Source organism: Temnothorax nylanderi, unplaced genomic scaffold (genome assembly GCF_030848795.1).
Source record: "Temnothorax nylanderi isolate EJ_2023f unplaced genomic scaffold, tnyl_v1.0 TNYL_tig0366_pilon, whole genome shotgun sequence".
NCBI lineage: Eukaryota > Metazoa > Arthropoda > Insecta > Hymenoptera > Formicidae > Temnothorax > Temnothorax nylanderi.
This window is the reverse complement of record NW_027249428.1, coordinates 89,225-104,200: the sequence shown is the minus strand read 5'-3', so window position 1 is coordinate 104,200 and position 14,976 is coordinate 89,225.

Below are 14,976 nucleotides of genomic sequence, written 5' to 3'. Positions count from 1 at the left end.
TCATCTGAAAGAGAGTGATCTAAAAAACTTGAAAAAAATAGGTTCCCACCTCTCAGTCTGCCGCAACCTCCTGGCAGCCAGATGCAAAAAGGTTCTTTTTTTGTTAATTATCAACGTTTATCGTGTATCGAGACAATTTTTACACAAATTGAAGCTAAATTTTTTCTCTACACGATGGAATATGATTGCCTGCGTAAAAGCTGCCGCAACTAGTGGTTGCCAGCATTTGAATGACTCGCTCTCGCCTGCGCGAGCTCTTCAATCTTACAATGTGTTACAATGGAATAATCACAGCAATTTCCTTGAATTTCTTTAATATTACAATAGTTCCTAAACAAGTTTTCAAAAATTCCTTTTATAAATAAATTCCGCCGCTCATTCGTCTTCCGACTCGTCTGAACTCGCAACATCATACTTCAAATCATCAGAATTATCATTCGCGTTTTCAGAACTTTCATTCATCGACACGCGCAATACATCTTCGACTTTCAACGGCGTTGGGTACCCAACGAACCACGTTGGTTTCAAAAAACCATCTAATAACCAACCGCAATCTTCAGCGCGTAATTTAATACAACACGGACTGTAGCATTTTGCCACATCGAATTTACAAAAATTGCGCGTGTCGATGAATGAAAGATCTGAAAACGCGAATGATAATTCTGATGATTTGGAGTATGATGTTGCGAGTTCAGACGAGTCGGAAGACGAATGAGCGGCGGAATTTATTTATAAAAGGAATTTTTGAAAACTTGTTTAGGAACTATTGTAATATTAAAGAAATTCAAGGAAATTGCTGTGATTATTCCATTGTAACACATTGTAAGATTGAAGAGCTCGCGCAGGCGAGAGCGAGTCATTCAAATGCTGGCAACCACTAGTTGCGGCAGCTTTTACGCAGGCAACCATATTCCATCGTGTAGAGGAAAAATTTAGCTTCAATTTGTGTAAAAATTGTCTCGATACACGATAAACGTTGATAATTAACAAAAAAGAACCTTTTTGCATCTGGCTGCCAGGAGGTTGCGGCAGACTGAGAGGTGGGAACCTATTTTTTTCAAGTTTTTTAGATCACTCTCTTTCAGATGACGCTTCATTTACTTCGCAAACGAATGAACGAAGTTGTCTTAAAAAATTTAATTAAAACAGCTCTAATTGAGGGTACTTGCGGCAAGATTTTGCTAGGCACACCGGCCGCGATATGTAATCTTCCATTAAAATCGCATTTCGATAAAATAACAGATAAACGTATAAATCACGCGGCCGGATCCCGTACTATATTACTACGTTTACGCGAGCGTTACTTCAGTAGTAACTTACGATAATTCCTTCGCGTAAAGGAAATTTTGTAGTAACTTACGATAATTTACTCTGCGTAAACGAGTGAATTATCGTAAGTTACTACAAAAGTAACGCTCGCGTAAACGTAGTACATGCGGTAAATACGTTGCGCATAGATGGAGAATTAAGAAATCGTGTTATTAAATAAAATTATATGTAAAAAGAAAAATGCGTAAGACAGTTGGATATATTAGAAAAGTATGTACATACGATATACGTTATTTGATTCACAGTTTTTAACTTGCCTGTACATCACCTCGGACTCGTCGATCGAAGCGGTCGATTCAAGCTGGTGTCACCTATGGATCGTTCGGTTCATTACAGTTGCGGTCGGTAACTCATCTCCTATGGTAAAAAGTTGGTGCATCCATTAAGATTCACCCGGTATATATGTATATCTCGATATATATATCGCGGTAGAATCGATATATGTCGCATCGATTTTAGTTCCGGACGTATTCTGCATAGCCCAGATGGCAGCACAACGATCCGAGAAAAATATATACTGAGTGTCCACCCCCTGGCCCAGCCCTGACCCTTACCACGATCACGAGTCCCAGGATGACCTACCACCCGAAGAAAAAGAACTTCTGGATAGTTTGAGACCAGTGCAGAGAGAAGAATGAGAGACGACACGGCCCGGTTTTAGGTGATCCGCGAACGCGATACGCCCTCTGGGAACGACGTAAAACGTGCACATGAACTACGTAGCCAATGCGCACGTTTGGGCCACGGGGTAACACATATGTGCACGATTTAGGTTGCGTTCCGTGCTAATGTCGGTAACGCAAAGTTATTGATTTTTCGTTATGTGAGCGAGCGAGAAGGTATAAGAGTGAGCGAGATGACAATAAGAGCGAGCGAGACAGTAATTGGAGTGAGCGAGATGAGAATAACACATGCAGGAGGCTCGGGGGTGGGGATCTGATCGAGGATCGAGCATCGAGTCTTTTCCTTGCGCGCCGTTGTTCTTATCTCGCTCACTCCTGTTACTGTCCTACTCGCTCTTATTGATGACTCGCTTACTTTTATACCTTCTCGCTCGCTCACGTAACAGCTGTGTTTTAAGACCGACACGCTTTAGAATTTATGCAAATTATCACATTTAACATTTTTTATATACACCGGGATACACATGTATAATTATATTATAATAAACGATTTACGACAACGAATCGAGAATAATTTTATTCAATGCAACTCGCTATAACTGTTACTCATTATTACTTATAGTACTACTGTGACACTTATATATTATACTGTTTCTAACGCGACGATGTATGTACACGCAATTTTTTTTTTTTTTTTTTTTTTAGCAGGGAGGGGAAAATGCCTGACGCACACCCGCGTCGGCCGTCCGGCGGGGTAGTGTGGGGCTTGCAACCACTAAAAACCATAATTTTTTAAGGCTATGCTATATAAACTATTTATATTTAGCTGATGTGCAATTTAAACATAGAACGCATTTTAAAAAAAATTTATCAGAAAACGCAGAAAAAATTTAAACTTAGAAGTTTTATTTCAATACTTTGTGTTGCTGTTAATGAGCATGACGTAAAGACCACAATCACAGTTGAAATAATTGCATAAATCTTCGACTAACAGGTTTCATCACGGGGAAATATACACATAAATGTAGGTTTCCTTTAATAAAAATATCAGTTGTATTTTTGACGTCTTTTTTTCTCATATTTATATTTTACGACGTTTGTTATTGCGAATGATTTATGAAAATCATTGATGTATAGTGCGTGTGTACGTTACTTTTTAGTTTTAGTAGTACTTTTAGTAGTAATACTTTTAATAGTTTAGTTATTATAGTTGTAGAATAACGTGCGCAACACTTAATATGCTTATGTTAATAGCAGCATATAATAAATCTAAATATACTTTTTTAAATCTTTATTATAATTTGCATCTTATTACGCATCATTGATAACAAGAAAATGCATGATTTTACAATTTCGTAGCATGATCACATATTACAACTTTTTATATATTCCGTGATAAGACCTGCTAGTCTACGATTTATGCAATTATTTCAATTGTGATTGCGGTCTTCTATATGAAATTGAAAAATGTATGCTTATTTTTCTCATTACTGGAAATTCATACTCGTTGCAAAGTAACATGACTTGCAAACATATATGCCTCTATTGAGACATAATGGATGCAATGTCATGATACAATGTAGAAAGTATTTCTGTCAATAATGACGGAACGATAAGATGCAATAAAACAATAATAGATTTAAAAAAGTATTGTATTTCATATTTTCTACAAAATTAATATATAAAAAGCATTATTTACATTATATTTTAAAATGATTCTGCGTTCTATGTTATTTTATTGCTTACTTTTTTACGCTTATGTATTGCAGTTTTTATTATTCTATATCTTGCTACAATCTTGTAATTATTTCTTATTTGTTTAACAAATTACTCATTTTTCTACGGGTACCCAGGGGGAAATGGTAAATCGGATCGACATCGATCAGACGTCGATGGCGTCTACAGCTTTCCCAGATCGAAATAGCAAATCAGATCGACGTCGATCAGACGTCGATAGCATTTACAACTTCGATCGATTATCTGTAGACGCCATCGACGTCTGATTGATGTCGATCAGACGTCGATAGCATTTACAACTTCAATCGATTATATATAAGTTTAAATTAAAATATAATATATTAAAAAATTAAACGGGTCTCAATTCCTATCTACCATAAATAAACGGACATGAGGATTTTACCTGCTTTTGATTACAAATAAACTCATTTATTTTTTTCGACACATAAAATTAGAAAAATTATGTATATACATGCAGGCACAAAATATAGCGTGAGTTGATACAAAATAACGCTGTATTTTGTCCATCTTGTATATAATTGTATATGTATATGTATATGAAAAATTATACATATGCTATCTATATTATTATATATTTTTTTATTATATAATTATTATATAACTATTATAATAATTATCATATAATAAGATTTTTATAATTATATAACATGTATAAATATATATAAAATATAATATGTTTTAACTTTAAATTTTGACCGTTGAAACTATAAAGAGTACATCATATATGCAAACAGATTCACGATTTTTAAAACAGTTGCAAATTAAAAGATCGAAGGGCCGCTCAGCGCTGAGCGCTCACGGACGTGGTTCCTCTTTTGTGTGTGTACTCCCTCTATCTCCGTTTCACGGAACCGCGTCCATGCGGCCTCGAACGACCAATGCGATTACATCGCCCGCGACGCACGATATCCAATGAGCGTGCTGCGACGAGTGCAAGGTTATGTTCGTTGGATATCGTGTATCGCGCGCGATTGACGTGATCGTGCTTGTCTGCCGAGGCCATCACAGTATACTGCAGCTGTGTTTCGTGTCTGGCATCACTGCTGAGAGTGCTGAGTCGTGCTATTTAATAAAGTCAGCAATCAATTATCGAAAATGAGTGAAAGTCCACCGGTAAGTTTTTCATAGTGTTATTTCTCATTTATCTGTTTTTAACTTCAAGAATTCTCGTTTTCGAAATCTACATATATATTTGGTCGATTTAGATTACCTTTTGTAAGTTTATTGTTTACTTATTTACTCAATAGCAACCTATATCGTCGTTTGATGTTATCATAATATCAATATTTGGTTATTATTGGTTATTATAATGTCAAAATGACATCAGATGATCGATAGCTTTCTACTTGTTTTGTGTTCTTAAAGAGTCTATAGACAATTATGATTACTTCATAAATAACTTATGAAATATAATTTTTATATAGTTCATAATTTGTTAATAAATATTTGTTCAGGTTTATTTAATTGGAAACGTTGTGTGCTCTCATATGCTTCACTTTATAACCTTATTATGCAGGTTAAATGTTATCGATCATCAATAATTCCACTATATATATTATATATATATATATATATATATATATATATGTAGAGAGAGAAAGAGAGAGAGAGAGAAATTATGTACAAAAAATAAAAAAAATAATATTCTTTTACATCTATCGTATGTATATCTATTTAGTACACTCCAATCAAAGTAAAATGCATACTGAGCGGTTGTAGTACCGAATGCACTCATTGTATCAACTAAATGTCTAATAGATGTTTTATAGACGTCGATATTAAGATCTAGATAGCGTCGAAATTCAGAGAGTTGAACGTCTATGTAGACGCGTCTATAGATCTCATTTAGACACGTCTAAAAGACGTCGATTCAATGTCGATCCGATGTACCAATTCTCCCTGGGATATTGCCTTTTTTTATAGCACGATTGTTATATCTCGTGCGAGAGTACAATTTTATCCTTCGTCATAAATCGCAACGCTTGCAGTCGATGATTATTGTAGCACGCATTATTTTTGTCTAGCCATTCACAGTGTTTTTCATTTGTTGCATTTATACATTTATTTGTTATCTTTTCTAGAATTTGCTTTGATGGCCAATAATGTAGCCATACACGATTGAATGTCATTAATTGCGTTTGGACCACTTTTGTAAAAAAATCTGTCGGTCGTATTAATTTCGTTACTGCAGGAGCATCTTCGTCTGCATTTGGATATTCTTGAAATTCCATGTACATCTCATTTTCAGTTGCGTTTTCCATTGGCGTTTTCATCAAGCAATGACGACAATTATCGCACTTTGTTTTTCCTACGCTTCGTCACGCTATATATCCAGCAAAAAATGCAACAGCATTTTGATTATATATATTTAGTGCCTCAACGTTTTCTGCATTTTCCAAATTATCGTATTCTGCAAGAAGTTGCAAATAGCTTGTACAGTTAAAATTTAAAATAAAGCCTTTTAAACAAGGAATTTTTGATACTTTGTCCCGCGATGTAGACCATGTTGAGCAACATTTCAGAAAGTCTGTTAATAACAATTCAACGTCAGAATTTTTGGGAGACAATGGTCGTTTTCCGCCATGTGTAACTTTTAGACTGTAGACTGTAACAGTCTAAAAGTTACACATGGCGGAAAACGACCATTGTCTCCCAAAAATTCTGACGTTGAATTGTTATTAACAGACTTTCTGAAATGTTGCTCAACATAGTCTACATCGCGGGACAAAGTATCAAAAATTCCTTGTTTAAAAGGCTTTATTTTAAATTTTAACTGTACAAGCTATTTGCAACTTCTTGCAGAATACGATAATTTGGAAAATGCAGAAAACGTTGAGGCACTAAATATATATAATCAAAATGCTGTTGCATTTTTTGCTGGATATATAGCGTGACGAAGCGTAGGAAAAACAAAGTGCGATAATTGTCGTCATTGCTTGATGAAAACGCCAATGGAAAACGCAACTGAAAATGAGATGTACATGGAATTTCAAGAATATCCAAATGCAGACGAAGATGCTCCTGCAGTAACGAAATTAATACGACCGACAGATCTTTTTACAAAAGTGGTCCAAACGCAATTAATGACATTCAATCGTGTATGGCTACATTATTGGCCATCAAAGCAAATTCTAGAAAAGATAACGAATGAATGTATAAATGCAACAAATGAAAAACACTGTGAATGGCTAGACAAAAATAATGCGTGCTACAATAATCATCGACTGCAAGCGTTGCGATTTATGACGAAGGATAAAATTGTACTCTCGCACGAGATATAACAATCGTGCTATAAAAAAAGGCAATACCCGTAGAAAAATGAGTAATTTGTTAAACAAATAAGAAATAATTACAAGATTGTAGCAAGATATAGAATAATAAAAACTGCAATACATAAGCGTAAAAAAGTAAGCAATAAAATAACATAGAACGCAGAATCATTTTAAAATATAATGTAAATAATGCTTTTTATATATTAATTTTGTAGAAAATATGAAATACAATACTTTTTTAAATCTATTATTGTTTTATTGCATCTTATCGTTCCGTCATTATTGACAGAAATACTTTCTACATTGTATCATGACATTGCATCCATTATGTCTCAATAGAGGCATATATGTTTGCAAGTCATGTTACTTTGCAACGAGTATGAATTTCCAGTAATGAGAAAAATAAGCATACATTTTTCAATTTCATATAGAAGACCGCAATCACAATTGAAATAATTGCATAAATCGTAGACTAGCAGGTCTTATCACGGAATATATAAAAAGTTGTAATATGTGATCATGCTACGAAATTGTAAAATCATGCATTTTCTTGTTATCAATGATGCGTAATAAGATGCAAATTATAATAAAGATTTAAAAAAGTATATTTAGATTTATTATATGCTGCTATTAACATAAGCATATTAAGTGTTGCGCACGTTATTCTACAACTATAATAACTAAACTATTAAAAGTATTACTACTAAAAGTACTACTAAAACTAAAAAGTAACGTACACACGCACTATACATCAATGATTTTCATAAATCATTCGCAATAACAAACGTCGTAAAATATAAATATGAGAAAAAAAGACGTCAAAAATACAACTGATATTTTTATTAAAGGAAACCTACATTTATGTGTATATTTCCCCGTGATGAAACCTGTTAGTCGAAGATTTATGCAATTATTTCAACTGTGATTGTGGTCTTTACGTCATGCTCATTAACAGCAACACAAAGTATTGAAATAAAACTTCTAAGTTTAAATTTTTTCTGCGTTTTCTGATAAATTTTTTTTAAAATGCGTTCTATGTTTAAATTGCACATCAGCTAAATATAAATAGTTTATATAGCATAGCCTTAAAAAATTATGGTTTTTAGTGGTTGCAAGCCCCACACTACCCCGCCGGACGGCCGACGCGGGTGTGCGTCAGGCATTTTCCCCTCCCTGCTAAAAAAAAAAAAAAAAAAAAATTGCGTGTACATACATCGTCGCGTTAGAAACAGTATAATATATAAGTGTCACAGTAGTACTATAAGTAATAATGAGTAACAGTTATAGCGAGTTGCATTGAATAAAATTATTCTCGATTCGTTGTCGTAAATCGTTTATTATAATATAATTATACATGTGTATCCCGGTGTATATAAAAAATGTTAAATGTGATAATTTGCATAAATTCTAAAGCGTGTCGGTCTTAAAACACAGCTGTTACGTGAGCGAGCGAGAAGGTATAAAAGTAAGCGAGTCATCAATAAGAGCGAGTAGGACAGTAACAGGAGTGAGCGAGATAAGAACAACGGCGCTCAAGGAAAAGACTCGATGCTCGATCCTCGATCAGATCCCCACCCCCGAGCCTCCTGCATGTGTTATTCTCATCTCGCTCACTCCAATTACTGTCTCGCTCGCTCTTATTGTCATCTCGCTCACTCTTATACCTTCTCGCTCGCTCACATAACGAAAAATCAATAACTTTGCGTTACCGACATTAGCACGGAACGCAACCTAAATCGTGCACATATGTGTTACCCCGTGGCCCAAACGTGCGCATTGGCTACGTAGTTCATGTGCACGTTTTACGTCGTTCCCAGAGGGCGTATCGCGTTCGCGGATCACCTAAAACCGGGCCGTGTCGTCTCTCATTCTTCTCTCTGGACCAGTGTCACCAAAGCCAGGCCATATAGAACGCATAAAAACACCTCTTGGAACCTCTGGCGCGACTGCAGATGATGACGAACAACCATTCAGAGAAAGATTCTTGAAAATTAATGTCAGGCATATCACAGATGGCCAGGGTGTAGTCGGTGGGGTGCTGTTGGTCACGCCAAACGCAGTTATGTTTTGTCCAATTATTATTATTATATTATTTTACTTATTAATACCTTAAGAGCATTTTTTTATTTTAGTTGTAATATTGAGACCAAAAATAGTATTAGCAATAACTTCTATTTGTGCTAAAGTGAAACATTTTGTTCAATGTTTTGTCATGTTACCTGCGTGCAGATCTAAACTTGGTTGTGATTCCAATTAAGAGAAATATTTGTACCTTTGATGTAGAAAACTTTATTTAGTGCAATATTGAGCAATTTGAATAAAAAAAGGTTACATACCGTAACAAACTAATTTTAACACACAAAAATATTAATATATTAAACTTAGCGATACTCTGTTAATTAAACTTAGCGAAATTCTGTTATTCCGAACTATTCCGCACTATTACGTCGTTAACGTGGCCGCCTAACTCAGCCTAACTCTGCTATCATTGGCTCTGACAGTTTCCGAAACAGCCCGTTCTCATTGGTTGACTGACTCAGCTGAATGCGCTCTTATGACTTATGACTTACGACTATGATCTAACGATACATCTCATTGTAGACCAGCCTTTATAAAAAAAGAAACAAGATGCGAGTTTTGTCCACGTGACAAAAATAAAAAGATTTAATTTGCGTGCCCACGGTGCATAATTCCTCATGATTCCAATGTAATTCTTATCAATCTTTGTTGTGCACTCAATGCACTGAACATCTGTTGGCGTCATCAATCTATATATGTAAATAATTGATTTTTTATATTTTGTATTTTATATTTTGTATTTTTCATTCTTTTTATAAGTAAATATGCATTTATAAGTCATTGAATTTGTATTTTTTAACAAAGATCCTAACTAGAAAGTTTATAAGGGCAAGATTGGTAAAAGAAAAAGAATTGAGAAGTAAGAGATTAAAGAGTTAAGGATTAGGCGCGCTGTGCATTACGATGTATAATAGATGTTATGGACGGGGATGGTATGAGTGTGCTTAAGGAATTTTGTAAACCAAGTCCACTTCCTGGCTGTAGCTGAAGTTAATAAATTATTATTTATTATAACACAAAGATCCTAACTTTTATACGTACCTATTTGTAAAACCATTAGGAAATAAAAATGTGAAAATTGTTAATTTTAGAGCCTTGTAATTTTGATGATAATATTCCAATATTTAATCGGCAAATTTTTTGTACTTTGAAATGTGCTCTTTTAAAATCTGCAAAGATTTTTGATTATCTCTATTAGAAAAAGAGATATGAATTTTTTAAGTATAATTGCAGTAAAATGACCTTTTCTCTGCACTTATGAGTGATTACAATTTTTCAACACGTGTTTATTGGTACTTATTATAATTTTAGACTAATTTTAAATAAACGTACATATTTTTCAGTTCTTTACGATCTGAAAAAAAACAGGCAATCAATATACAATAATTTTCTCAAAAGTTATAATGAAAAAAGTAACAATAAGAGTCCCCCAGACCTTTATAGTGCCCAGCGAGAAATGACCCATCGAATCGACGTCTATCGACGTCTGTAGACGTCTAATTAGACGTCGATTTGATGAGTCATTTCTCGCTGGGTACTAAAGGTCTGGGAAACTCTTGTTACTTTTTTCATTATAACTTTAGACGTCTATAGACGTCGATAGACGTCGATTCGATGAGTCATTTCTGGCTGGGTGCGTCATCTACGTATGCGAAAAATAAGTGTGTATACCTAGGGTTAATAACTATTAATAATAAAAGTCACAATAGTAGTTCTCAATTAAATAAATTCATTAATTGTCCTTTCCTTGTTTAAGTTATACCATGTTTTGAGTATCGCGGACAAAACGCTGATTGGCTGATATACCAATGGCCGCGTTCAGCAGACACAACTGTTAAGCCCCTTGCACAATAGGCGATAGCGATAGCGATAGCGACAGCGACAAGGTTGCGGACAAAGCTATACCTTTGTCGGCAACTCTGTCGCTGTCGCTATCGCTATCGCTATCGCTATCGCCTATTGTGCAAGGGGCTTTAAGTTCGTCTTATCAACACTCTGCGTTGATTGGTTGGTTCTAAAAGTAAGAGCCAATCACGTTTGACTGCTACTCAGCGGCTTGGTCTGCCCAATGGGCGCGTTCAGTAGAACAAACCGCTCAGTTCATCGAACGTGATTGGCTCTTACTTTTAGACCCAACGAATCAGTAGTGTTTTGATAAGACGACACTCAACAGTTGTGTCTGCTAGGGATCGATCATGTATCTTTTCCCCTAGGACGGAACCATGAAAAGTGAAAAGTTTATCTCTTTCTATTCAACATCAATAGAAAGAGATAGTTACATGAAACTTTTCACTTTTTATGTTTCCGCTCTAGGGAAAAAGTTACATGATCGTGATCGCTACCATGGGGGTCAATCATGAATCTTTTTCCCTAGGGTGGAAACGTGAAAAATGAAAAATCTCTCTTTCTATTAATGTTAAATAGAAAGAGAGGTAAATCTGAAGAATATGGGCCTTCTCACCGATTTCGTTGAACTTAGACTTAATCGACGCGTTTTTGCGTGAAACGAAAGAATCTGGCAGAAAAAAGTGTCGCTCGCGAAGCGAGATATTAAACGTAAAAGTTGACAGGAATCAGGTTATGATTCCTGTCATACCGACCAAGGTCGGTAAATGGCGCGTCGGTAGCGACGCTACATAAGGTCTTCCGCCGCACTTCGAGCTATTTGGATCCAAAATGGCGACCACAACGCTCAGCGTACACCATCAGCGCGAATGGCGAACTACGCACACAGTAACAACTATTGTACGACGTGCACTAATACACAGTCACTGGATCCAAAATGGCGGCCGTCGGAAGACCTGTAGCGTCGCTACCGACGCGCCATTTACCGACCTTCATACCGACAAACTGTAGTGACTACGAACATGCCCTGCAGCCATATGCGCATGCTCAGTGGCCGCATGCGCATGCAGCAGATCACGTGACAACTGTTTGGTTGGTAAGTCAGAAGTGTAACATAATTCGAAATGATATTATTTCGGCGTATAGATTAGTGACGCGCTTTAAAAGTATTTAACTGTTTAAAGCGCGTCAACTAACCTATGTAGGTTAGTGACGCGCTTTAAAAGTATTTAAGTGTTTAAAGCGCGTCAACTAACCTATGTAGGTTAATGACGCGCTTTAAAAGTATTTAACTGTTTAAAGTGCGTCACTAACCTACATAGGTTAGTGACGCGCTTTAAATAGTTAAATATAAAATATCTGCTTTAATGAAAATCACAACTTCAAAATAATACATTCAATTTTATTTATTTATTGGATTCATATTAAGATCTAACATTTCTCTATCGAAAAGGCTGTAACTGTACACACGGCTGCGTCGCATTTATCCCAATTGCTACAAAGAATTAAAAAACAATATACTTGTTTGCTATAGTTATCAATTAATATTGAAAGAATTACCTCATGATTTAAATATCGATATCTATACTCAATATTGCGCTTCCTCTCAGCTGTGTATGCATTTTTTAGCGTGAAAGCTAATACATCATGCAAAAATTCTTCCGATACCCCATTCATAAATGCAAAATTGACAATAATCATTCGGTTATGATCCGTAAAATTTTTATCCCAGAACATTTGCCGTATAAATTTCGGCCACGTATTTGCATTGCCAATGATGTCCTAAATCGCAAGCCACGGATTATTGTTTAATTGCTGGACTGAGTAGGGGAGACCGGGGCCTAACCGTCGCCGGGGTTGAACCGTCAAATCAAATATCTCGGAACCTGTATATTGTGCGAACTCGCTATTAACATTGTAAACGCTGCTTATGGTACCCATGTGACCAACGGAGTTTCGGCAGGTTACCTGCCGTGTTATGATTTTTACGAGGGCAAACGTGTTTTCAGAAGGTAAAAGTTACATTTTCTGCGCGTGGAAATTTTGTAATATCTGTAATAATATTTGCTCTCCAAATCTCGAGGTACGTGATTATAAAGAGTAATGCATGCTGAACACGAATCCAGTGTAGTTTTTTCATTATCGTTGATGTCTAATATTTCGTGGGCGATCAAACCTGAAACTTGTGTTTGGGGTTAATCCGTCAGTAAACAGTCCGGGTGCATTTCCAAGGCATTTCCGGGCATTTCCAGGCTCACTGCATATGGAATATGGATGAGACGGGAATTACAACCGTTCAGACACCGAATAGAGTCATCGGACGTCGAGGAGTGAAACAAGTCGGGCGAGTGACTTTTGCGGAAAGAGGAACCCTCGTAACTATTTTTTAATAATGTTTCGCATAAAAATTTTAAATAAATTTTTATATTTTTCTCTTAAAAAACAATTATTAAGATGTATCTTATCATTTTTCAGGATTAGATGTACGTATATGTATTGAAAATGCAGTGTGACGGTTAAACCCCGGCATTTTTGAGATTTCAATTTTTCCACCGTTGTCTCGTTTTTGCTCTATACCGGTTAAACAAAGCGACGTAGATAAAAATTTCCTATATAAATTTTATAGCTAAAGGTTTACTCTTTACAGTGGTATACCACATTTAACTAAAATTATTTATTTTCTTGTTAAAAATCGGCACCGAAAAAAAACTGACGGTTAGGCCCCTATGCCATTGTAAGAGATGTGCAGGTTGTACATAAATGACAAGATATTTATTTAAGTAAGACGCGTCGAAGTACACTATGTCGCTACGGAGCATGCGCGTGCGGCCACGGAGCAAGCGCATGTGGCCGCGGGGCATGTTCAGTGTTGTTACATGTTGTCGGTATGACAGGAATCATAACCTGATTCCTGTCAACTTTAACGTTTAATATCTCGCGTCGCGGGTCAGAGCGACGCTTTTTTCTGCCAGATTCGGTCGTTTTGAGAAAAAACGCGTCGATTAAGCCTAAATTCAACGAAATCGGTGAGGAGGCCCAAATTCTTCAGATTTACCGAAAGAGATAGTCATATAAACTTTTCACTTTCCACGTTCCACATTAATACATGATTGACCCCCTGAACGCGGCCAATATGGCTACCCACTTGTTCCACTGTTCCACCATCCTCATTGGTTAAAGCGGGGAACACATAGGCCGGTATTCATAGTCGATTCTTATACCCTGCGTTCGTTTTCTCCCAATTTCTCCCACTGGGAGCATGTACTATACTAAAAATATATAGGGTACGTTACGTATATTATAGATTTTTAATATAGTATATGTTCCCAGTGGAAGAAAACGAACGCAGGCATATTTAAGGCTGAGTTTCCACTGAGCGCGTCATGCGTCGCGTTATCACAAGTTAACCAATCAATACATCCCATTTTATTACATTACTTGTGACGGGATGTTTAGATTGGTTAACGACAGACGACGCGACGCGTGACGCGCTCAGTGGAAACTCAGCCTAATTTTGTGTGCGATGGCCTTAAAGCCCGTATCAGACTACGGATTGGGATTGAGATTGGATTGAAATTTAATCAATCAGAATAAAGAAAACTAACTTCAAGTTTAGTGAACTATGCTCTAATTGGTCAAATTTCAATCCAATCTCAATCCCAATCCGTAGTCTGATACGGGCATAAGACCGTCTTAAGTACAATCTTAAGATGTCGTGAACCAATCGCAGACCCGTATCATCTTAAGACATTACTTAAGACGGTCTTGAAATAAGATCTGACTATATATCGGCCATACTTTTGCATAACGCATAATACGTAAGCATAAAGGTCTATCCAGACAAACTTGCATAGGTGCATAACCATATGCATAAAGAAACGGATTCGTCTATTTTCTTATGCACATGCATATGGACCAATCAATTCTCTTATGCTTATGTTTATGCGCTATGCAAGTTTGTCTGGATTGACCTTAAAGGCCATCGCACAAAATGCATAGTTTAGCATAAACGTAGCATAAGACCGCTAAACCAATGAGCATCCAGTATAAAGTCGCCATATAAATTTACA